This window comes from Delphinus delphis, chromosome 7 (genome assembly GCF_949987515.2).
Source record: "Delphinus delphis chromosome 7, mDelDel1.2, whole genome shotgun sequence".
Lineage (NCBI taxonomy): Eukaryota > Metazoa > Chordata > Mammalia > Artiodactyla > Delphinidae > Delphinus > Delphinus delphis.
In genome coordinates this window covers 73,268,401-73,292,673 of record NC_082689.1, presented here as the reverse complement: position 1 = coordinate 73,292,673, position 24,273 = coordinate 73,268,401, and the positions used below count along the sequence as shown (strand labels likewise).

The following is a 24,273-nucleotide window of genomic DNA, read 5'->3' as shown; positions in this document are numbered from 1 at the left end:
GAAATACAATTGCCAACACCTTTCTTTCATTTTAAAAAGCAGCAAGACTGAACTTGAATCTCTCAGTCTAATTCCAAACTCCTGGGGAAGGACTATGATTGGCCCATTTGGGGTTTTAAGTACCCCCCCACCCCAAATGAACTAACTGTGCCCAGGGAGTCACATTATATTAACTTAGCAATCATCATAACAATCTTTGTTTAGGTATAAGGGACAGTCATACCTAGAAAAGAATGTTGTTTTCTAGACAAATGATATCTGTATATCAAGATGCTTTCAGCTAGAAGTAAGAGGATATTTACTATCTTACATAACAAAACAACTTGTCTGAAATTTGGTGAGTCTGAGATTCAAGTCAATTCAATTCAACCAGTATTTATTGATCATCTTCTATGTGCCAGTATTTCTTTATGTGTTGGAGATGTTTGAGTGAATACAGCAGACAAAAATCCCTGTGGTTGGTTAATTCAGGGACTCAACAACATTAACAAGTTACCAGGGTTTTTGTGTTTTGAGTTTTTTTGTTTCTTTTTTTTTTTTGGTTCTCAGGCCTCTCACTGTTGTGGCCCCTCCCATTGCGGAGCACAGGCTCCGGACGCGCAGGCTCAGGGGCCATGGCTTACGGGCCCAGCCGCTCCGCGGTATGTGGGATCTTCCCGGACCGGGGCACGAACCCGTGTCCCCTGCATCGGCAGGCGGACTCCCAACCACTGCGCCACCAGGGAAGCCCCTGTTTTTTTGGTTTTTTAACTCTGCCAAACCCAGCATGTCAGCTATAACAATCTCTGACAAGAGAAGTAGAACTGAGACACACAAGTTGTAGTCATTTACCTAGAGCCACACAATTACTAATGGAGGAATCATGAGCCTAGATTCTTAGCTGGTGTGTAGTGCCGCTTCTTGCCCTAGGGCTGGAGGGGTCCAAGCTCCCTGATGCATATGGTTGCCTGATACCCAAACAAAATCAGGGGTCTATGAGCCAGAAGTAGGCGGGGGATGCTTCTAGAGAGGAACTACCGTGACTTCTACAGCCTGTTGCATTGAGATTTCTTGGGACAAATGTATCTCTGGGTCTTAAAATTGACACTCTAATTACTATCCAATTATTTATTGGTTAGACGCTCTCCTAGAGGTCATGGTTAGGAGATGAACCAGGAGAGAACCTGGGGTAGCACACACAGAATCAAGGCGTCCGTAATCAAGGTTTCTATTTGCAAAGGCACTGACCAACACGGAAGGGGTGATGGCCAAGTCAACAGGCAGTTTTCCTAAAAAACAGAAGTTTGATATGGCAGAAAGCATGCAAAGGCTGGAATTTACAGGCTCTGGGTATAAGTCCCTACGATGGAACTGTCAGAAAGTTCTTCAGGTATGTTGGGGCACCATTTTGGCAGAGATTGAGGAAAACTGTCTTCATTTGTCTTTAACCAAGAAAGGTGCTTTTGAGTCTCAAGTTCCCTACCTTGATTTAGGTGACTATTATTCAGGGGTGGAACCTAGGAACTTCTGGGAAAAACATAAATTTAAACAGAATTTAGATAAACTTTAATAATGTAGGAGGAAGAGGAATCATAGGTAATTACTCCTATGAAATACAAACTGGAGGCATAGCATCCTATATAAAGAACAATAATAATCTTTGTATTAAGAGACAAGGAAGTCATCACAAAAGCTGATAAATACACAGAGAAGACTCAATCATATTTGCAATGTTTTATTTAATACACTGAGTAGTGGGCACATGAGTGTGTGCTGTATTATTCTCTATGCCTTCTTTTATTATTTTCTGAAATATTTCATTAACAAAAATAAGTTTGGTATCATTTTGCTTGTTTGGAATCTGTTGTTTGTAATTTGTTGAGTTATCATTAGTGAGCAGAGAGGCGGAGAAGAGGATTTGAGGTCTGATGCCTCCCTTCTGCAAGAAGAAAGGACAAGGGTTTCCCGGGTGGCGCAGTGGTTGAGAATCTGCCTGCCAATGCAGGGGACATGGGTTCGAGCCCTGGTCTGGGAAGATCCCACATGCCGCGGAGCAACTGGGCCATGAGCCACAACTACTGAGCCTGCGCATCTGGAGCCTGTGCTCCGCAACAGGAGAGGCCGCGACAGTGAGAGGCCCGCGCACCGCGATGAAGAGTGGCCCCTGCTCGCCGCAACCAGAGAAAGCCCTCGCACAGAAACGAAGACCCAACGCAGCCAAATAAATAAACAAAACGAATTTATTAAAAAAAAAAAAAAAAGAAGAAAGGACAAGATCTTGGGTCCCTGATCTTATATCATCATCGATATTCCTCATATCTTTGCAGTCATGGTGGCAGTCATGGTGCTGCCTTCCTCTCCCCTGTCCCCTACTCCCTTGCCATTTTTTTCCCTTTATATTTGGGAATTCGGTTGCATCCTACAATTTGCCACTGCCCAAACTGCACCAAGGAGTGGGTGTAGCAGAAATTCAATATCCACTGGTATGTGTCATTGTTCCTGAGTCAACTTTGCTTTTCAAAAACACAATCTGTTATTAAACAAAATCTTTCTTCTGTTCTGAACAACAGACTAGTGGTTGGGTTTTATTTGATATAGATTTAAGAAAATAGTATACATGCCTAGTCCACTCAAAGGCTAATCACCTGCCAGAGTGTATTGAGAGCTGTTAGGGTGGGTTCCCCCCTACTCCCAATACCAGTTTTTGAGTCATATAATGGCAACGTTTTGCTATAAAAATGCTAACTTCTCTTCTGTTGTGCTTCTGCTGTTATTCAAAAACAGCCAAATGGATGTTATTGAAATCCGGTCCCAAAAAAGGTTGAAATTGCTCCCCAGCTGGGCCTGAGACCCTGTGTGCCAAATTTCAGCCTAAAGAGAATTCTTATATTTGAGTCACTGTGAGCAGCTGAAAATATGAGGTTTGGGGTGGAAATGCTAACAGATTCTTAACTATCATTTTGCAAACCATGTGATTATAACACAATGCAAGCCTCCTCTGGAGCAACTCTCTGGCAAAAGCAACAGAAACAAGATGTCTGGGCCCCAAAGTTCTGCCTTTACAAGCTTCTGCCAGGCTAGCAGCAGGCGGGGAAGGCCTGACGGTGACATTGCCAACATTTCCGTTCTTGCTGAGGTTAGAAGATGGGCCCCCTGGTGAATTTCTGTTAAATAACAGAAGTGTGTGCAGCTCATTCCTTTACAGTGCTCCTTGGAACACGGGTTTATGGTCACCCTTGCTTGTTCTGGAAGTGTTATCGCCAACACCACGGTGCTTGGTTCCAACCAGACACGAATTGTTTGCCACCTCTAGTCCCATTGGCTTAGTCACACTTGCTCCCATTCCAACTTGGCAAAAATGCCTGCATGGCCTGGCCACTGGCTTCTATCATCTGGCATTTAAACGTGGGCTGAATCTCTCCTTAGTAACCTCCGGGGCCACAAAGATGCTTTAGCTCCAGGCTTCAAACACATGTTCCAGGTGATGAATGCCCAAATGTAGGTAGAGTCTCCAAAGGCTGATCCATTCATGGACGCGTCACATGATGGAGAGGCGATCAAAGCTTCTCAAGGGCAGCCCCCCAGAGTGCTGTTTCCAGAAGAGTCCCTCATCACACCTCCCATAACACTCAGCTCTCTCTAGGGAACGTGACAGAAAACTTTGCTCCCAAAGCCCAGTTAGAAGGTGGCTAATCTGTTTCTGCCACTTACCAGCCAGTCTACTTTGGGCAAGACATTTAACCATGCTGAGCCCCAGTTTCTTCACTATAGAATGGGGATAGCACCTGCCTTCTATCCAGTTGTAAGGATCAAAGAATGTGAGAGTATTTCCTAAATTGCAATGCACTGTACACACTTTTGGTAGTGTTACTATCTCCAGAATCTCATTATAATGTCAAAGTTCTAATCTGAGTTAAAACTATGTTTGAAGTCAATAGGACTGGATTGAAAAGATCTGCTCCCATTAGAAATAGCAGGCCACAGGTTCTAAGAATCAGTATTTATCAGATGCCTCATATAAGCTCAGTTCTCTGTTAGGGGCTACAGAGGATACACAGAAGTGAAGACATAACCACTCACTTTAAGAAGAATATAATTTAGCAGGAAACATAAGATATTTGATAAGTAGAGACAGACACTCTAGATATAGTATCAGTTCAGAAGTAGAGAGGAGTGAGGAGGGCTAGAGAAGTAGGGGTGGCTTCACCGGAGATTCTATTTGTATTTATCAAGATCCCTTCTTTAGTGGATTTGATCTTCTACCCTCCATGTAGTTTTAGCAGGTTTGCCAGTCACAATACCATTGTGGGATTATAACACAATGCAAACCTCAACTGGAGCAACTCCCTGGCTACAGATGAGGGCTTAGGCCCCAGGCTTGGCTACCACAGTAGCCCACCCTTCTAGCTGGAATGACTGAACGTGGGAATGGCACGTGATCCAAATCAAGCCAATGAAAAATCCTTCCCAAGATATTATAGTCTATAGTGGAAGATGGTATTTAAGGTGAGGGCTTCAGCCATTTCGGCGAGTTACTCAGTTTTCCTGGGTCTCTCCTATGTATACATGTTATTAACCTTCTGTTCGATTTCTCCTGTTTAAAAAAATCAGGTGGGCTTCCCTGATGGCACAGTGGTTGAGAGTCCGCCTGCCAATGCAGGGGACACGGGTTCGTGCCCCGGTCCGGGAAGATCCCACATGCCGCGGAGTGGCTAGGCCCGTGAGCCACGGCCGCTGAGCCTGCGCGTCCGGAGCCTGTGCTCCGCAGCGGGAGAGGCCACAGTGGTGAGAGGCCCGCGTACCGCAAAACAATAAAAAATCAGGTGACTGAAGGACACATAGAGCAGGAGAACAAGTCAGTGGGGTGCTGGGACTGGCTCACATTTAGTGGGCTCATCTCTTCCCACTTCCTCATGCACTGACATCACGCAGTAGCTTGAAGTTGGCCAGCGTGGTAATGTTTACACCACGGAAATTGGCAGATGCTTTAAATCAGGTCTTTTTTTTTTTTTCCTCCTTGGAGAACCTCCCTAGTAAATGCTATTAAATATTTACCAGGATACTACTGGATAACATTCTTATAAATATTAAAATATTTAAAACACAATATACCATAGTAACCATATAAAGACAAGTATTTGGTGTGATAAACACATTCAGGATAATGAATACTTCTTGAGAGGTAGGAAAGGAATGTGACTAGGGAGGGATACACAAAGGCTTCAATTGATCTTAAAATGTTTATTTCTGGAGCAGGTATGTGAGTGTTAGTTATTTTATACGCTATGCTTTGCGCGTTTTTCTGAAATATTTAGTAAATCAGTGAGATATGGAAGCCAGTATTCCCATACGATACATTTACATGGGTAAGGCAGGGGGAGGCACTACACTTAGTCTCTATCCTTGTGCCATCCCACTAGCTTGGCAGTGATGGGGGGATCTGTGGCTCTCAGGTTTGGTGACTGGGTGGACCAAATGAATCTGCAGTATCTCTGGGGCTGCATGCAGGTGCCACATTTGATTTTGAGGTTTCAAAAGAAAGGAGGAGTAAATAACACAACAAAGAGATGGGATGATCTGAGGGGACTCTTTCAGGTGGTTAGCATGATCATTTCTGGATGACCCTTTAGCTCGTTCTAACTGACCGCTACAGGCCACGCAGCAGGCTGAGGGGTATATTTGGTTACAGGCAGCAGACAGAACTTATATTGTTTAGGTGCCTGTTTCTAGTCAACTTGGGTCATAAAAGAACTCAGGTTCTTCTAGCAAGAGGCACATGTAGAGAAGGTTAAGGGCAGATTTACAGCAAACATAAGTCAGGAGAAGCTAGGAGGGGATGACTGTCACTGGGGGAAGATGTCTTATTGGATTTCTATTTGGATTTCTGGCATGTTTTCATTCCTAGGTGAGGTGGACGAAAGTGCCTATTTTAGTTCCATTCCCTTTGCTCTAGAAAGCAAGTTAATAAAGCATTTATAGGCTGATCTGGATTTTGTACTTCACCCTGACCTCCCTCCTCTCCTTCCCATTTAGTGACACTTACAGTTTGCTAAACACACCATGCTGTTTCTGCACACACTGTTCTGCCTGGAATCCACTACCCCACCCACAGTCCTTCTCTTTCTTTAAGCTCCTCCTGTGTGAAAACTTTCCTCCCACCCCTCCGCATGAGTAGAGTCTGTCTCCTCTGGCCCTGCGCTTCCTAAGACGTGCCTTCATCATTGTTCTTTTCACACAGCATGGTAGTTACTGTTCATAGGTCCAGATCCCCTACTGTAGTATGGAGCTCCTTTGTGACAAGGATTCTGTGTTATTTAACTTTCTATCCCCAAGGCCTAGCATCATCTCTTTTACTCGATCTTTTCTCTTTAAAATGTCTGCTAACACCCATGCAGAATTCAGTTGTAGGCAAAGAAGCAAGTCAAGGGGGGTGGAATATGCCAAAGACAAGGAAATGGACACTAGTCAGCACAGAATCCTAATTCCATTCATTTGCGGAACTTCACTTGACCTAGTGCAGTTTGTGGAAAATACACCACCCAAGACACAAAGGCCTGAGGCACAAAGAAGGCAGGGGTGCAGGGATAATAACAAAGCTCCTGGTACCTCTCTTTCCCCTTCCTCTGTGAACTTCTGCTTCTTTTCTATGTCTCCTGACCTGGTCTGGAATCTCCTGAATTGCTGTCAACAGCTAACTATTTCATGTGTGTTATGCTCTGAATTCTGTTCTTAACACAACACTAGTAGGTTCCACTAATTAATTAAATTGTACTTCACAGACTTGGAGTCAGGTCGCTTGAATACAAGATGCAAATTTATGCAACATATGCAAATCACTCATGTTCTCAAATTCCACGAACAAAATCTGGTAGCCTTGAGATAAAAAAGCCCCTGCCAAGCATCATCTCTTCTAATTATTGCTTAATTCCACCCCCCACCCCACCCCCCTTTAACACTGAACTAACACTTTCAGGCTTGGCAGAAACTGGTAGACATACAATGAGAGTCAGTTATAAACACGACGTTCCTTAAGGGCAAAGACCCTGTCATCTATTTATTTTATGTTCTCCAGTGGCTCCTAATGTACTATCGAGCACACAGTCTTGCACGTTACCACCAGTCCTGACTACTAAATTAGTGATGATGCAGATAAACAAAAGTCAGGAGCCCTGTAAGCTCTGCAGTGCATGGCAGTTAAGTCTAGGAATAAGGAGATGGTGACCTGCCCTGTTGAATACATGTGGCTATAGAAATTCAAGTTAATTAAACTTAAATAAAATGTTCAAGTTCCGTTCTCAGAATAGCCACATTTTGAGGGTCTAGTAGCTACGTGTGGCCAGTGACTTTCTTATTGGGCAGCACAGAGAGAGATCATTTCCATCATCACAGAAAGTTCTGTTAGACAAAACTGATCAAGATCCTTGCTCCTCAAAGTGTGGTCCTCTGGCCAGCGGTATGGTATTGCCTGGAAGCTTATTGGAAATGCAGAGCCTCAGGCCCTACCCCAGGTTCACTGCATCAGAATCTGCATTTAAACAAAATCCCCAATTCATTCACATGCATATTTGAGTGCAAGGCATTGGTCTACATCTAGAATAGAAATCAGGGGTTCTCACATTTTAGTGTGCATCAGAATCATCTAGAGGGCTGATTAAACACAGATTGCTGGGCATCAATATGAGAGTTTCTGAATCAGCTGGTGTATTAGTTTCCTAGGGAGGCCATAATAAATCACTATAAATCAGATGGTTTAAAACAAGAGAAATGTATTCTCTTAGTTCTGGAGGCTAGAAGGCTGAAATTAGTGTTGGCAGGGCTATGCTCCCTCTGAAACCTTCCTTGGGTAGGAAAGAATGCTTCCTTGCCTCTTCCTAGCTTCCAGTGGTTTGCTGGCCATCTTTGATGATTCTCGGCTTGAAGCTGCATAACTCCAATCCCCACCTCCATCATCATATGGCATTCTCCTCTCACGTATCTGTGCCTCTGTGTCCGTCTCTTCTTTTAAGGACACCAGTCATATTGCATTAAGGGCCCATCCTACTCCAGTATGACCTCATCTTAACTTAGCTAATTTACATCTGCAGTGACCCTATTTTACATTCTGATGTACTAGGGGGTTAAGACTTCAACATATCTTTTTTGGGGGACACAATCCAACCCGTAACAGGGGTCTAGGGTGAAACCTGATAGTGTGCATTTCTAACAACTTCCCAGGTCATGCTGACGCTGCTCAGGGACCACACTTTGAAAACCACAGGTCTAAAATATCCACAGAGCAGAACTACACAGAACTAAAAGTTGGATTCTATTATAGAAACAACTGTGTTCAACTTCCCAAATGTGCAGAATTCCATTTTAAAGCACACTTGAAAGATTGCCATCCAGCCTGTGTGTGAATACTTCCAATGACAGGGTTCTCATTACTAGCAGAACAGCCTTCTCCACAGCTATGCCTGTGAAAATTCACACCCTTTGAACTTTCTGAATATCTAGATATATCTAGATATCTGATGGCAGCTGAATGTCTCAATATTGAACTCTACATTTCCTCTGTGTGACAGAGTTCTCAGAATCCTCTAGATTCTGGCTTGCTCCTGAGGGTGCACTTGTTGAAGTTTTTAGGGGTGATAATCATACCTCCTATTGGTTATGAATTCATTAGAAATAGACACAGGAATCCAACAGATGAAGATCAAATGGTCAGCTTTATTTCCAGTAAATACACAGTGAGAGTAGAACCTAGACCTTGACCATAATCACCCTTCCTACTAAGCCCCACCTAACTGAATTAATCTGACACAGTCAGATGCAGAGAAGCAGGACAACAGAATCTACACTATTGGGCAGGGCTTTAAGGGTAAGAGTTATAGCTGTTACCACATAAAGAAAGGTATCACCGTCAGGAGAGGACAGGTTTTCCTGAAAGAGAAGAAAGGAAAGCTACGTAGCTTCTCTTCCCCCAAACCCACACATCCAATAAGACTTTCCTTCTCCTCTGACCAGATTTAGTATCTGTTTAGCATTCATCTCCACTATTTTCCTCCTTTCAAAAAGAACCCCGATGTTACTTACATAAGCCCTTCTCTTTCACGTTGCCTAAATGTCTCAGGAAGCTGATCCTATTCTCAACTCAAGCCAGTAAGAGTAACTCTAATCCCCTTGGCAAGTGATTGGTTCCAGAATGTAAGCTTAAGCCAATCAGTTCATGGCATTATCCTAGAGCCTGCTGTTGGACCAGGGATGGGTGCATGATACAAACTAGCTTAATTAGACTGAGGGTGAGAACTTTTATTCACTGGTTGGAAGAGAGATTTTCTAATGAGGAAGCATTCTGTCCCAGGACTGATGGTAGCCATCTTCTAAGCACAAGAGGAGACGGTCTGAAGAAAAAGCCTCTTCCCAGAGGCTGGAAGAGTTCAAAGTAGAGCAGAGATATAGATCTCTGGCTCCAATTATAACATGTTTGTGCTACCTTTGAATTTATTATTAGTATTATTCTGAAAGACACTAATTTCCTTATCGTTTAAGCTAGTTATGTCAGTGTTTCTGTCATCTCCAGGTAAAATATTTCTTAACAATAAAATACTCAAGTGTTATTCCCACGGGTTAGAAGTTGCCTCATGGAAACCTAAAGCAATAGAATTAAGTCTCCACCTACCAATGCTCCACTTTAATTCATTAATGCTGCTCTTAAAGTTATGTGCCCTTCACTGGACAGATTACTCCAGACACTGTGCTACATCAGCTCCTAGGACCCAGCATGGTACCTGCCACAGAAGACACTCTAAGCAATCATTTATTGAACATATGCAGCTGGAGACTGCATTAACATTTTTAGCAGACACATAATAGTTGTCATATTAAGTTCAGATGAAATAAAACTCCAGAACATTTTTTATATAAATTTATGTCAAAGCTGTCTGTCTCTACCCTGTATCTGAGCAGCTGCATTGTGTATGGAGTTTTTTTTGAAAAATTTTTCACCTAAATAAAAACCTTGATATTTATTGCTATTCAAATGTTTCTAAGAGAGTCCAGCCTGGGTCACACTCAGTTGAGATGATTTTTAATTGGGGCTCCATCGTTTATCATGTCAGCTACTCTTCCTATTTTGGTAACAACTTCAAAAGAGATATGCATTCCTTCTGCATCTTCATATGAATCAAATAGCAAAATGTGGACTGAAACAGCAGCAAGAAGAGAGGACGGACTCGAAGTTCCTCATTGTTTGCCAGAAGTAACCACTCTATTTCTCTCCTTGCATTCCTAACTTGGCTGGTAAAATAAGAACTTCTGCCCTTCCAGAAATGTCAGGATCATAATAGCTACCACTTCTAGTCCACTCCATCTACCTCCAACCACGCTTGCTGAATTTTGGAGAAGGCAATGAAATGCCTGCCCAAGGCCTCTGAGTTCTTTGCAGTCTCTCTCAGTCTCTCCGCTCAGGACTCATAAAATCTCCTCCTCCACCAAGCTCTGAGCTGCCCCCTAGGGGGAAGCCCGCAGTGGTCCAGCTAAGCCTATGACTGGACAGGGATATCTAACTGTGTGAGCACTGGAATATTAGGAATGATTAGGGGATAGCTTGTGGGCACATAACCAGCCATATTCTCCCATCAGTTTTACCGAAAACATAGCTGAGGGTTTTTTCTCTATCAGGTTGATATCTGCATTTATTTATCTGTTGCTTCAGAATTTATACAGGTAAGAACAATTTATTATTAATAAACTGTTTCCAAACCTCAATCTTAAACAATGCTCTACGTTTGATTGTTCAACGGATTCAAATCCACCAAAATATATAGCTATTGAGGTCTTCAACCTAATCAAGATTAAAGCAGGTCTACGATACTCCCCTAATCTGACAATAGTCCACCTCAAAAGGGAAAAGATATGAATTCGGTATGGCTTATTTTGAGTAAACTCATCATAATTTGAAATGATTACTTTATTAGTTTGGACTGCTATAACAAATTACCATAGGCCGGCTGGCTTAAACAACAGAAATGTATTCCTCGTAGTTCTAGAGGCTGGGAAGTCTAAGATTACAGTGCCAGCATGGTCAGGTTCTGGTGACAGCTCTCCTCCTGGTTTGCTATCTTCTCCTTATGACTTCACGTGGTGGGGGGAGGGGGGAGGGAAGAGAGAGAGAGGAAGATCTCTGATGTCTCTTCTTACAAGGGCATTAATCCCATCATGATGGCTGCACTGTCATGACCTAATTACCACCCAAAGGCCCCATCTCCAAATACTATCTCATTGGAGATTAGGGTTTCAACATATGAATTTGGGGGGGGGGGGCGGGGACACATTCAGTGTATAGCAATTATTATGTTCTTTTAAAAAGTTATGAATCACCTGTTGATTAGTAAAATCTAAATGAGTATTAAAACAAATCAGCCTCCAAGTTACACATTCGTAGTTGCCATGATTCCCACTTTTCCCCCTTTCTGAAAAATCAGACTCCTTCTCCCATACCTTGTCTTTTAAAGCCACTCCCGTGAAGCACAATTCCTCTGCGATTTCTGTGGCTGTGGAATAGCACTTGAATTCCCTTCAGTCCCATGGAATGGAATTCTCAAGGAGACACAGACTTGGACTCATAAAACCACCAGATGAACTCCTACCAAGTCTTGTCTCTTAGGAAAATTAAAACAAACTATGGCAGTTATCACTTCGCCATTTTCAACTCTCTATGAGAGACTCAGAGATCCATGGTCAGGAATTTGCTACTCTGCTGAGGCCCCTGGCTCTGGCTCACTCTCATGATGGTGAGTGGCGTCGGCGTGCCTAGCTAGTGACGGCCTCACCAACTGCCGCATATCCCCATCTCGTTTGTGTGTTTTGTGTTCTTACTCTTTACCCTATCATGGTGATTATAACTTCTCCATCTTTATGAAAATGATGCTGAACAAAAAGCTATCACCTATTGTTGTGATGGAAGTAAAAAAGGCTAAAAAAAAGAAAAAAAAAGATGACATTCTTGAACTTGAAGGTCTTGAGTCAGATGCCTCATGAATGCCAGGGGCTCACGCACTTTGTGGCATGATGATTTATGGAGATACAGATCTGTGTTGTGCTCTCTGTATTTTTCTCCTCCCTTCATTCTAAAAAGGTGGTTCGGTTACTGGGTCTTTCGTTGGCTGAACCTAAAGCTGTTTCAGGATAATTTTCCTTCTTATCTTCCGTGAAAGGCTGAGCATGTTGAAGAGGTGGTACTAGGAGTTCTACAGGAAGATCAGAGAGAAGGAGAAATAGATTTCCTTAGAGAGAGAAGGGTTATTAGAATTGGATGGGTCCATGATGCCCCTTACCAGGAGAAGTGGCAAGACCACGGAGGATATGGCTTCCAGCCTCATTAAATCCCACTGCTGCGACTTTATTGAAATAAAAATATTATAAAAATACATGTTTGTTGTAAAGATAATTCAAACAATCCACAAACATAGAAGTAAATATGAAAAAACCCCAGGGGGTCCCTGGCGGTCCAGTGGTTAGGACTCCACTGCAGGGGGTGAGGGTCTGATCCCTGGTTGGGGAACAAAGATCCCCCATGCTGCATGGCCAAAAAAAGAAAATTTCTTGAACTGAATAAAAATGAAAATACAACATATCAACTTTAAAAAATTATATGGGAAAAGTAGCAAAAAAACAAAAAACAAAAAAATCCCACTGCAACAGAGAGCACCAGCCTTCTTTGGACCACGTGGGGGTAAACAGAGAGAACAACAGAAAGAACCATGTGGCTTGAAAATTAGATATTTTGGTTGAGATTCCTAAGTTTCATCAGAATCTACTTTGCCCCTCCTTCCCAGGCACACGGGTCAACTCTATTTCTCTGCCAGCCCCCTTGCATCTAATAGGAGCCAAGTGACAAAGTCTGGCTAATGCAATGGGGACTGAAGTAATGTACACCGCTTTTAGGCCTGGCCCTTAAAGACGTCCTTATGATCTCTCCATTGCCACCTCCAACGCCCTTCTGGTCTGAGTGGCAGAAAACAAAGGACTGTGAAGCCTAGACAATGACTGGAAGAGCCCATGATGGAAGGGAGCCCAGATCCCTGAGGTACCGCCTAAGGAGAGCTGCCCAGGATGGCTTCCTGACCGAGAAACATCCACGTTAGACTGGGTAAGAAATAAACTTCTTATCGTAAGACAGTGTGACTTGAAGTCTTTTGCCTAATGACTAGCTTTAATTACACCGCCTGATTCAGATGTCTTACCCCTCTTGCTCATGCAACACATATGCCTCCCAGATGCTTATAACTGAAGTTACAGATAATAGCTGAGATTGAATTTCTCACCGGCTCAATGGGATCCTGAAAGCTGCATTTCATTTGACTTAAAGAAAATACATTACTTAGAAACAAGACTTGACATTGTAGACTAAGAGTTTTACCTCATTTCTCCATCTGAACTCCTTTTTCTTTCTGGAAAAGACATAATTGAGGAATCTGGCCTTTCTGGCCAACAAGAATCCCCATCACACACCTAACAGTAGTTCTTCCCACCAAGGTAGGCATCAGCTTCCTCAACTCCCATTCCCATCCTTTTATTTTCAGCCCTTCTCAGTCCTTCCAGGGTATGGACACGAGCCTTAGAGGCTTGGGTAGCAAAGAGTTAAACCTTGCCTTCAGGTCTTTTGCTTCTTCAGCCAATTAATTAGATTGAAATTTCAGCTTCAGGCTGCTTGGCTGGTCTCTAGCTAGTGCTGTCACCTAAAATACTGCCCACCACACACGGGCTTTTGACAGCAAGAGCTGCTCGAAAGCCTCTCTACGCCTCTATTCCAGGAATAATCCAAGGAAAGGGTTGATACCTGTGAAAGCTGAGTGCTGAGGTCCTCCTCTCTGTCCACCACTTCAAAAGAATAACTACCCTCAGCCTGCCTTTATTTTGTGCTATAGCTCTTCTTCTTCAATGAAAAGTCCCTGCTCTCTATTCATTATAAAGAATAAAGAGCTTTTCAAGTGTGAGTTGCTAAACCCAGAAGGGAACAGCTATTTTTAAGAGGGTTTCAACTCTGAGCTGTTACACCAGGCCAGCCTGCCAGCGCGGAGGTCTTCCAGGGAGGCCGAAGGCAATCACAGCCTCTCTTCAGGAGGGGATAATCAGGAAGGAAGCTCCTGGGGCAGAAACATTCTAGCTCTCTGGCCCACAGACAGCCTGGTGCCTTCATACCTGGCTCCTCCAGGCAAAACCTCGCAAGGGGGTCATGGGAGTATTTTTTATTCTCACTCGTCTGAGGTTTGCCTGCTGCCTTAGGTTTCTCACATCCACTTCCTCCAAATAGGAAACAATCTGCTCGATTCTCATCCGGGAGCACAGGGAGGAGGGGGGCCGCCTTTATGTCCTCTCCTATCTTCGTCAAGCCATATGCAACTGGCAGCCACCACGCTTCTCTCTGTGGGAAGAGGATAATCAGAGCTGGATTCCGAATAAAAGGAGGAACACGCAGAGTCGCCTGCCTCCCGTCCAACAGTAGTGGAATCCTTGTGGTCCGGGCCAGGCCAGAGCTCTTCTGAAGTCAGTGTGCTTCAGGGGCGGCGCTGGGCTCTCAGATTCAGAGTTAGAGGACCTGGGTTCAAGTCGCACCTCTGGGAGCCTCTATTCCCTTAGGGTAAGATGAGGACAATACTACCATCCTCTCAGAGGTGCTGCAGAGAGGATTATCCATCCTCTTGTGGGTATGGAAAGGTTTGTCAACCCTGCGGTGGCATACGCATGTTAATCACTGCTCTGAAGGCTGGTGAGATATGCATTCTAAGCTCTTTCAAGAGCAGAAAATGGTGCTGGATGACAGAGGAGATAGTGTGAATTTGATAGAAGCTATTAATGATTCAGTAGGATTGAGATTATGTTTTCTATCTTCCCATTCCATTAAGCTTCTCCACCAGAGAAAAGGGGCAGGGAATTGAAACTATTCCATTATTCTGGTAGCTTTTGGGAGTAAAAGACTTGAATGTATATTAAATGGCGAGAGGGAACAAAAGTGATCAACTAATTTCATACAAAGAATGGCTAAAGGAAATAGAGAAACTTATTTGATTATGATACACCTTGTACCGTAGAGGTACAGAGGTTACAGAGATATATACTTCAGTTAAAAAAATTTTTTTTAAGGAAAAATAACAGCCAGGAAAAATACAGGCAAAGTAGGATGATTAGACCAAAGGGAAAAGAGCGCACATATATGGAGGTGATAAGGTCATACTGTTACAAAGATGGGACAACCAATAAGGCTCTGAGCTTCCAGTAGGCCACAGCAAGAAGGGAAATATGATGTTACCAAATTTATATCCTATATGAGGAACCCCCTACTGCTACCAATTCCTTATCCTTTTTTATCATAAGACTCATAAGCATGGATATTTATCTTCAGGAAGAGAATACTTACGGAGTTTCATTATGGTCTTCTTCGTGTATTTGATGGGCTGCCAAGTACAAAAAGGAAAGATTGCTTTGGGTAATTCCAGACCACAAAACTAGAATCAATGAGTGTAAGTTAAGGAGAACAGATTTTGGTTAAAAATAAAGAACTTTCTAACAATTAGAGTTGTCCATAAATGGAATGAGCTGTCTGGCAAAGAAGTGAGCTCCCTGTTACTGGAAGTGATCAAACAGAGGCTGGCTAACCATCTGTTAAGGATAAAAAGGATTTGTGCATAATGAGAGAATTATGCAACAACATAATACAAGATTCTTCATGACAGTTTTATTTATAATAGTAGGAAAGAAAATAGGATCAACCTACATGTCCAACAATAGGGGATTAGTTAGATTATTTATGGTACTCTCCCATGATTTATTTTTTACAGATTTTACAGATCAATAAAATAATGATGTTAGAAATGCTTATAATCTATCACTAAGTGAAAAAAACAGGCTACTAAAATAGCATATATATTGTGTTACCATTTTGTAAAGAAAATTTATGTACAGAAAAATAACACTAAACAGTACATATAAGAAAACATTAATAGTGATTACCATGAGTGTTTGAATTATGGGTAATTTCCTCTGCTGGGCTTCTCAGGGTTTTCCAAGTTTTCTACTTCAAACATTTACCACTTATGTTATTAGGGGAAAAAATGTAAAAAGAAAAAAAAAAACTCCCAAAGAGTCTCTTATTAGCTAGTAGTTTGAAATAGATGATCCCTATAGTTTTTCAAACCTAATATTTTATAATCTTAAACTTAGGTTGATTTTTTTTCTTATAAAATAACTTCTCTTTTAAAAAGATTTTAATCAAATATAAACACCTCCCTACCAAAAAGTATCAGCTTAAATTATGAGGTTTTGGTATAAAATCAAATGCATTTCTGATTGCTATGGCCATTTTCATCTGAACTCTCTTTTGGAAATTTGTGGGATACAAATTTAAAAGTCTGCACATTAGAGTAGAAAGAGGTTAAGAATTGGAGTCAGACACCCCAGGGCCTCAGATTTTGACTCTGCTGCATACCAACTCAGTTTCTTCAATTTTAGTCTGGGATAATAACAGCCAAGATTTGTAGAAGATTCTCTATGTGTCAGGGACTATTTAAGTGCTTTATGTGCAATGGAATCCTCAAAACAATCCTCTGAGGTGAATTCTATTCTTATTTTTCAGAGGATAAAACTAAAGCACAGAAAATTTCAATATCTTATCAAGTCAGGGCTTCCCTGGTGGTGCAGTGGTTGAGAGTCCGCCTGCCGATGCAGGGGACACGGGTTCATGCCCCGGTCCAGGAAGATCCTACATGCCGCGGAGCGGCTGGGCCCGTGAGCCATGGCCGCTGAGCCTGCGCGTCCGGAGCCTGTGCTCCACAAGGGGAGAGGCCACAACAGTGAGAGGCCCGCGTACCGCAAAAAAAAAAATCTTACCAAGTCAGAAAGGTAGAAACTGATGGAGTGAAAATGCAACATCAGGCAGTTCAACCTTAGAATCCATGGTGTTAACCACTACCCTTTACTGCCTTACAGAGTTGTGAAAGGATTGATTAAATTAATATACGTAAAGTACCTAGCAGAAAAGTGGGCAGTCAGTATGTTAAGTTTCTCCCTAAACTTCTCCATAGCTCTTTGGCCCCAGAAAGACTTAGTTATCTTCCCCAAGACTGCATTCAATCAACACATTGGGGCAAGTGTGGCTCTGTGGTAGGTAGTCTTATGAGCTCGCTATCAATGGCACTCACGTCAAACTCAGGGATATTAGAAACCATATCCCACAGGACCCTATTCTGGGACTGATTCTTTAATATTTCATCAATGATTTACATGGATAGAACAGAAAGTAAGCTCCTAGAGCTGACAGATGATACATGCTGTTAGCAGATGACACCCATCGTCAGTTAGGAAGGCGGGCATCCAGGACAGGATTAGAATTCCAAATGGTCTGGCAAGATGGAGAAGAGGTGGAGTCAGAGAGAATGAACGTCATTAGCAACGAGCACAGAGTAATATGTTTATTAAGAGGGAAAACATTATATACCAGCATAACAAGGGCAGTGGCTAACAATGAATGATAGTTGCTGGAAAGAGTTAATGGTTAAAGTTACTCATAAGCTGCTGGAAATGGGACAGAAAATCGAGTATGTTTCTGGAAATATATGAAAAAATAAGACTAGGTTGGGGTAAATCATTTTTCCCATTATATGCCATATTTTAAAAAACTCTTTTTTCAAGTGCTCTTTTTTTTTCTTCAATATTGTTCTGGACATCTTAGAAAAGGTACATGAAAAGCAAAATAAAATTTTATGATTGCAAAATACAACCTGAGGGGGATAGTGAAGGAACGGAGACCTTTTCAATGAAGAAGACAAGAATTGCTGACAATTCATGTAAGAATTCTTGACAGAGCAGCATCTATGTGTCAGTCTTTGTGCTGGGTGCTGGGAGACAAAGAAAATCAGACCTGGTTTCTGCCCTTGAGAAGCTCAGAGACAAGAGGATAATCACTTTGAAGTTTATGAAGACTGTTATTTTGCACTCTGATATTTGTGCCATTCCTGGCTAACTCCTACACCTCTCTTTCCTGTATATCCTCTTCCTTCCCTTCTTTTCTCATTTCCTCTTCTTTTCTCTTTTCCTTCCCTTCCCTAGACTTTAGGTCTGTAATTGGAGCCCACCAGCATGCCAGGGTAGCTGGGTGTATTCAGTGGAGCCCCATTTGAGACTCTGCCAGAATACCAAGCCCCTCTCTTCTTACACTTCAAGGTATTTCTATAAATTTATCTTTCACTCTCTGTGAACTCCAATAAAACTGCAAGCAATAAAGCAAGGCTGGGAGAGAGAAAAATAGGTTCCCAGATGGTAAATAGATCGGTTTGGCTGGAGAGAATGCTAGAGTAGATATATTATGAATTTCATAATATTAAGGAATTTGAACTTTCTCTTGTTGATGACAGAAAGTCAATCAAAAGTTGTGAGAAAGGGAATGAAAAGATCAGTTTAGGGTTTTTGGAAGAGTAACCTTATTGTGGTAGACAGAATGGGTTGTTAGGAAACATTCTGGAGACAAGGGTCTCATCAAAAGGTGGGTATTATGCTATAAAAAATAAGGACCAGGCAATTAGGCAATTTAAAGAGTTAGAAGAGGCAGAAGACATGTGGACATGAGAGACACTGTAAAAGAAAAATCAGTACAATTTGGTGCCTAAATAAACATGAGCATCAGAGGAGACAGGAATTGAAAACAACCCACAGGTAGTAGACAAGGGAGTCTAGGAAATGAAAACATCATTAACCAACATGGGGCAGTGGGAAGGTGAAAGTGGCTTGTGGCGAATGAATCATGATGGGTTCAGCACTATACAGGTTGTCTCTGCGTTGATGGAACATATAAATAAAAGCCATATATCCAACAGGGAGCCAGGAATAGATTTCCTAGGCGATCATCCTCACAGAGGTAATAGGGTGTTTCAGACACCTCCACCTGTATATCTCACCGACACATCACACTCTACATGGCTAAAACTGAGCTTGACTGTCATTCACAAGCCCAAAGCTTAATTTGCATTTCTCCTCAAGGCAAGGCATGCTTCTAAACACCCAGGCTACTAAACGCAGTCATCTCTGGCACCTTCATCTCCCACCCTTTCTGCTCCCACGAGCAACTAGTCACTCAAACAATCGATTCTAAGAGTCCAATATGTTGTGTATCAATTCCTATTGCCATAATCAATGCTTGCATGATTTGTCCCCTTAACTATCACACAGTTTTATAACAGGTTTTCTTGCCACATAAGTCTGTATTTTTCCACTACTTACAGATTGAAATTCAAAGTCTTCCAGGAATGAACATACGTAACCAGCCTGATCCCTGAGAATATCTATACATACCCATCCTGAAAGCCCCACCATCTTCCTTGCCTTTCTTTAATGATGCCAGGCATTTCTGTGCCTGGGGTGCCTCTATTGATGCTGTTCCATTATTCTGGAATAACTTTTTCCACTTAAGGAGAAAACCTTTCAAGTTCTGAGTCACATGCTAGTCCCATTGTGAGGGCTTCCTGACCTCCCGTTGCTCGTCTCTCTTCACTCACATTGCTTTTTGCGAAAGCAAAAGCCTGAACCAGGAGCTGGGAGTAGACATGGGAAAAAGCAAAGGATGTCATAAAAATCTAAGCAAAGCATTGTGAGGAAGAGGGGCACAGAGAAGGGAGAAGTTAAAGATAAATGACAGTCTTGGCCAGCCCTGGTTTACTGGGGAGAATTATGGTGTGGGGAAAAAAAAAAAGAGATTAATTTGGCTTTCAGTTTGTTTGGGTTGAGATACCAGCAATGAACCCAAATTGACCCGATAATTTTAAAACCCTTATAGAAACAAAAAAGGGTGGTTTGGCTAGAGAAAAATATTTGGAATTTATATGCAAAGAGATAGTACTAGATACATGGGGAATCGAGGAATGGAGGAGATCTCTAGCGAAAAGTCCGTTAGAGAGTCGGTTGGTCTGAAGACAGAGCTATAAACATGTGACCATTTCTAAAATGAGAGGAAGAAGTCTGACTAGCAAAAGAGCCAGACAAAGACTGGCCACTGAGGTGAAATTACATATTTCAGTTTTCCTAAAAGGTAAATTTTGTCTTAACCTTTTATGGGAAACTTTTTTTTTGACCCTGCTGCGCTGCTTGCAGGGATCGTAGTTCCCAGACCAGGGACAGAACCCAGGCCACACCAGTGAAAGCACCAAATCCCAACCACTAGACCACCAGGGAACTCTATGGGAAACTTTTAATTTAAGAGATGTTGTGCTTCCGATTTGAGGAAATTGCTGATTCTCTGCTCTGATTGGATCCCTTTGGATTATAAATGTTGGTATTCAGTGGTATGAAAATTAGTATTACAATCTTACATGAGGGTATCTAACTAAATATCTATCTATAGATATTTAGATATCTAATAAAACCAACAACAACCAAATATCAGGCTGTGGAATTTAAAGAGAAGCAGGTGAGTAGGGGCTGGTTTTCACATGGTCTGATAACATATTGGGGGTGGGGTAGGGGTCTAGAATAAGATGTGTTAAAATGGATTCAATTTGTCCAAATCATAGCTTTTGAAAGAACTTCTGTTTAGCACAGGGGTTCTTTGTTGCTTTTGAGGAATTTATTGAAATAGAAGTGTTATAAAAATACACGTTTGTTGTAAAAATCATTCAAACAATCCACAAACATAGAAGTAAATATGAAAACCCTCCCTGGGGAATTCCCTGGCAGTCCAGGGGTTAGGATTCTGCACTCTCACTGCCGAGGGCCCAGGTTCGATTCCTAGTGGGGAAACTAAGATCCCACAAGCTGCATGGCCAAAAAAAAAAAAAAGAAAACCCCATCACAATAAACAATTTGACATATGCCCTTCTAGGCTTTTTAGAATACACACACAATCATATATGCATGTACCTTTTCTACATGTAACTTGTCCAACTTCCACCATCTCATTTCCCCTAAAAATAACAAGCTATAGCAATGAAAAATTACATTAAAAAAGGTTACATCTGTATCACACATCCACACACATTATATTTCACATGCGTTATCTCTTGGATCCTCACTCTGATGTTCAGAAGTAGGCAGGGTGGGATTATTGGTGTCATTTTATAGACAATGTCATTTGTCTGAAGTCTCAAAGCTGTTGTGCTAAAGAATTTGCAGGTGGACTTGGTTCCTCCATCCCAAACAACATGTTTATTTCTTACATCATGTGTTTCCCACAGGGGGATTTCCACATCCAGGTCTCCCCAGCCTCAGCCAAAGTGCCCTACAGAGTTTATCAGTTTAAAACTTGGATTAGGATACACGTTTGTACATCACCACAAAGTTGCCTAGTAGTTTTCCTGAGATAGGAAAAATGTGGCCTTGCCAGCCTGATCTGCCATGTATCTGGATCACATCTTAAAAGTGATAACAGTGGGGCTTCCCTGGTGGCGCAGTGGTTGAGAGTCCGCCTGCCGATGCAGGGGACATGGGTTCGTGCCCCGGTCCGGGAAGATCCCACATGCCGCGGAGCGGCTGGGCCCGTGAGCCATGGCCGCTGAGCCTGTGCTCCGCAACAGGAGAGGCCGCAGCAGTGAGGGGCCCGCGTACCGCAAAAAAAAAAAAAAAAAAAAAAAAAGTGATAACAATGGAGGGTACAATGAGAACTCTACAGGACCCCACACTGATGTCCCTATATGTAACACTGATGTCTCTGTATGCAATCCAGCTAATAAATAATGCCGGAAATGGGCGCATATACTATTGAACAATGTGCTATTTAAAAAAAGAACAAGACTAATGGCCCAAAATGCACGTCACCAAACTGAGACTTAACTGAATTACAGTTTCCGCTCTACCAGAAATGGAATTTTAAACCAATCAGGAATCTCTGATCATTGCTGGTTAGGTAATCTGCTTTATAGATCCCTGCCGTCCCCTAAAGAAAGTAACCTTGCGATAACCAACCCACTTTTTTGCCTAATAAAAAAGGCCCGCTCCTTTCTGCCTATAAAAGTCTTTTTCATTTGGTACAGCTCCTTGGAGCTCCTTTCTATCTGCTAGATTGGATGCTGCCAGATGCAAATCAATTTTTGCTCAAATAAACTCTTAAAAATTTTAATATATCTCAGCTTAACTTTTAACAGTTTTAATGGAGAGAAATTGGGGGGAGAGATGCAAGATGTAGTGTGGTGGAAAGAGCACTACTATATTTCATTTCTGAGAAACATATTTTTCCCCACATTTTAATACTTGGAAATAGGCATTCATCTTACAAACCCATGGGTCTTTGATTTGGTAAAGAGCAGTAAATGGAGACTTGTTAAAACTAGGTTCTTGTCTAAACTGCATTTCCCCATCTCGGGCAGGTCATTTAACCTCCCAGTGTTGTGAACATGAGGTGACGTATATAAGGCACAATATAGGCTATACAGGACGTGCTCTTCATGATAACTACCATTTATTGAGGGTTTACCCTATTCCAATTACTATTCTTTGCACATTGAGAGGATTTTCTCATTTAATCCTCACAGTGAACCTCTAAGGAAAGTCCTATAAATATCCCAGTTTTACAGATGAGCAAAGTGAAATTTTAAAAGTTCAAATGAATATAGTTATAGGTTAAAAACTGGTAAGTGGCAAGGCTGGGGGTTGAACAAGGTAGTACAAGGCCAGGGACTCCCCAACTAACCCCAGTACTATTGACCTACTTGTGACCTATGATTTCACATCAGTGTCCTTTTATTTTCCTTCTTCCTTTTCCATTTCTCTGAAGATTTACTAGCTGATTTTGACTTATGATAAACTCAGATGTCTTCAGGATTATAAACATGGAGCTGGTGAGGGATGGCAGACGTTAGGGATGGTAAACAATATGATTCACAGCCTGTACACACACACACACACACACGCACACACATACCACACCACATACCACACACCAGACTGACCTTTGGATTACCTTTTGCACAGTGGCAAAAAAATTAAACAACACATCAAATTAAACAAGCCCCAACAGAAAACAATAGCAACAACTACCTTGGACTGGCTCTTTAAAAAGTAAAACAAATTAAACTTGTTAGAAATCCTTGCGATCTCCAAAAAAATGTATTGACTTCAGCTACCAGTTTGGGAACTTCTGCTAAGTCTCAAACTAATAATATATATTCTAGGTGGATTACAATAATACCTGAAAAAACTTCAATAAAGCTAAAGGAGACAAGGAAGAGGAGAAGCTAGCCCAGAACAGATCCATAACTTCCCAGAGAGGAGGTCTCCAAAATGGCATTTTAATTAAGTACCTCCGATCAAACACTAGGTATACTTTCTTTTCTCTCATATGTCTTTCCCGCCCATCAATTCTATATATAGAGGGTCCCATTTTACAGATTACCCAATTAAGGCTCTAGGGAGGGAATAACTTGTCCAAGGGCTTGCAAGCCTCAGCTTTTCTAGTATACTTTGCTAGGGTGCAGAAGCAGAGGTCCTGTAAGCAGAAAGAGTAGAGAGGGTCCCTGGAGAAAGAGAACCAGGCAGTTTTCTTGACATAAGAGAAGCCATTTTTGGCCTAAGCCATTTTGTTTTCCAAGCCTGACCACAATGCTTGCCTTTGAACAGGTCTCAGCAATTAATGATGGGAAGGGAAGTGAGGGAATACAGGAACAGAGGAAAAGCAGTCAGGAAACAATAGTTCAGCAATAAAAGAGTCCTAGTTACTCCTGAAGGGACATACATCACAATCCGATACATAGTTTTGAGTTCTGCAGGAACTAAGGCGCCCACCCGGGTGGAGGATGGTAACTACATGCTGAGACCCCAGGCTGGTCAGAACCTAAGATATGATGACGCTGACCTTTTCTGACCCTTGTGACTTCAATCAACTAAAGCCTGGATTCTGCCGACCTTTGCCCCAATTCTAAGCTGAATTCTCAAGCCCTTTATGAATATACCTAAACCTCCCCAACCCTCTTCATGGATACGCACGTACCCTTAGCTTAAAACTCCCCCAACTTTGCAGTTGGGGGAGACATTGCTTTGGGAAAGGTCTCCAGTGTCCTCCTTACTTGCTGCAAGAAATAAGTCCTTCCTTCTGATCTTTGGCTTCGCTGTGTCTTTTGGCTCGACACCCAACAGGAGGCGAACCCTGTTTTGGGGTAACGGTATCACGAAGCCAATGATGACCCTCAGTTGTTCTTTTCAAAGCCTCAAATCTAACTGTATTCATAGTTTTGTGTTCTTTCTTAAAGAGAGCCCTCCAAGTTGTATAAACACTGTGCTCCCCCAAGCCCCAGATCCACACCTGTATGGGAGTTAAAAGGCTGTGATAACAGCCAACCT

The 24,273-nt window shown here is 42.2% G+C and overlaps 1 long non-coding RNA gene across 2 annotated transcripts in view; it reads right to left on the bottom strand.

The window, feature by feature from the left end:
* LOC138414127 (uncharacterized) overlaps window positions 1-24,273 on the bottom strand; it is a 101,705-nt gene that overhangs the window by 17,315 nt on the left and 60,117 nt on the right. The gene's annotated exons all lie outside the window — the stretch shown is intronic.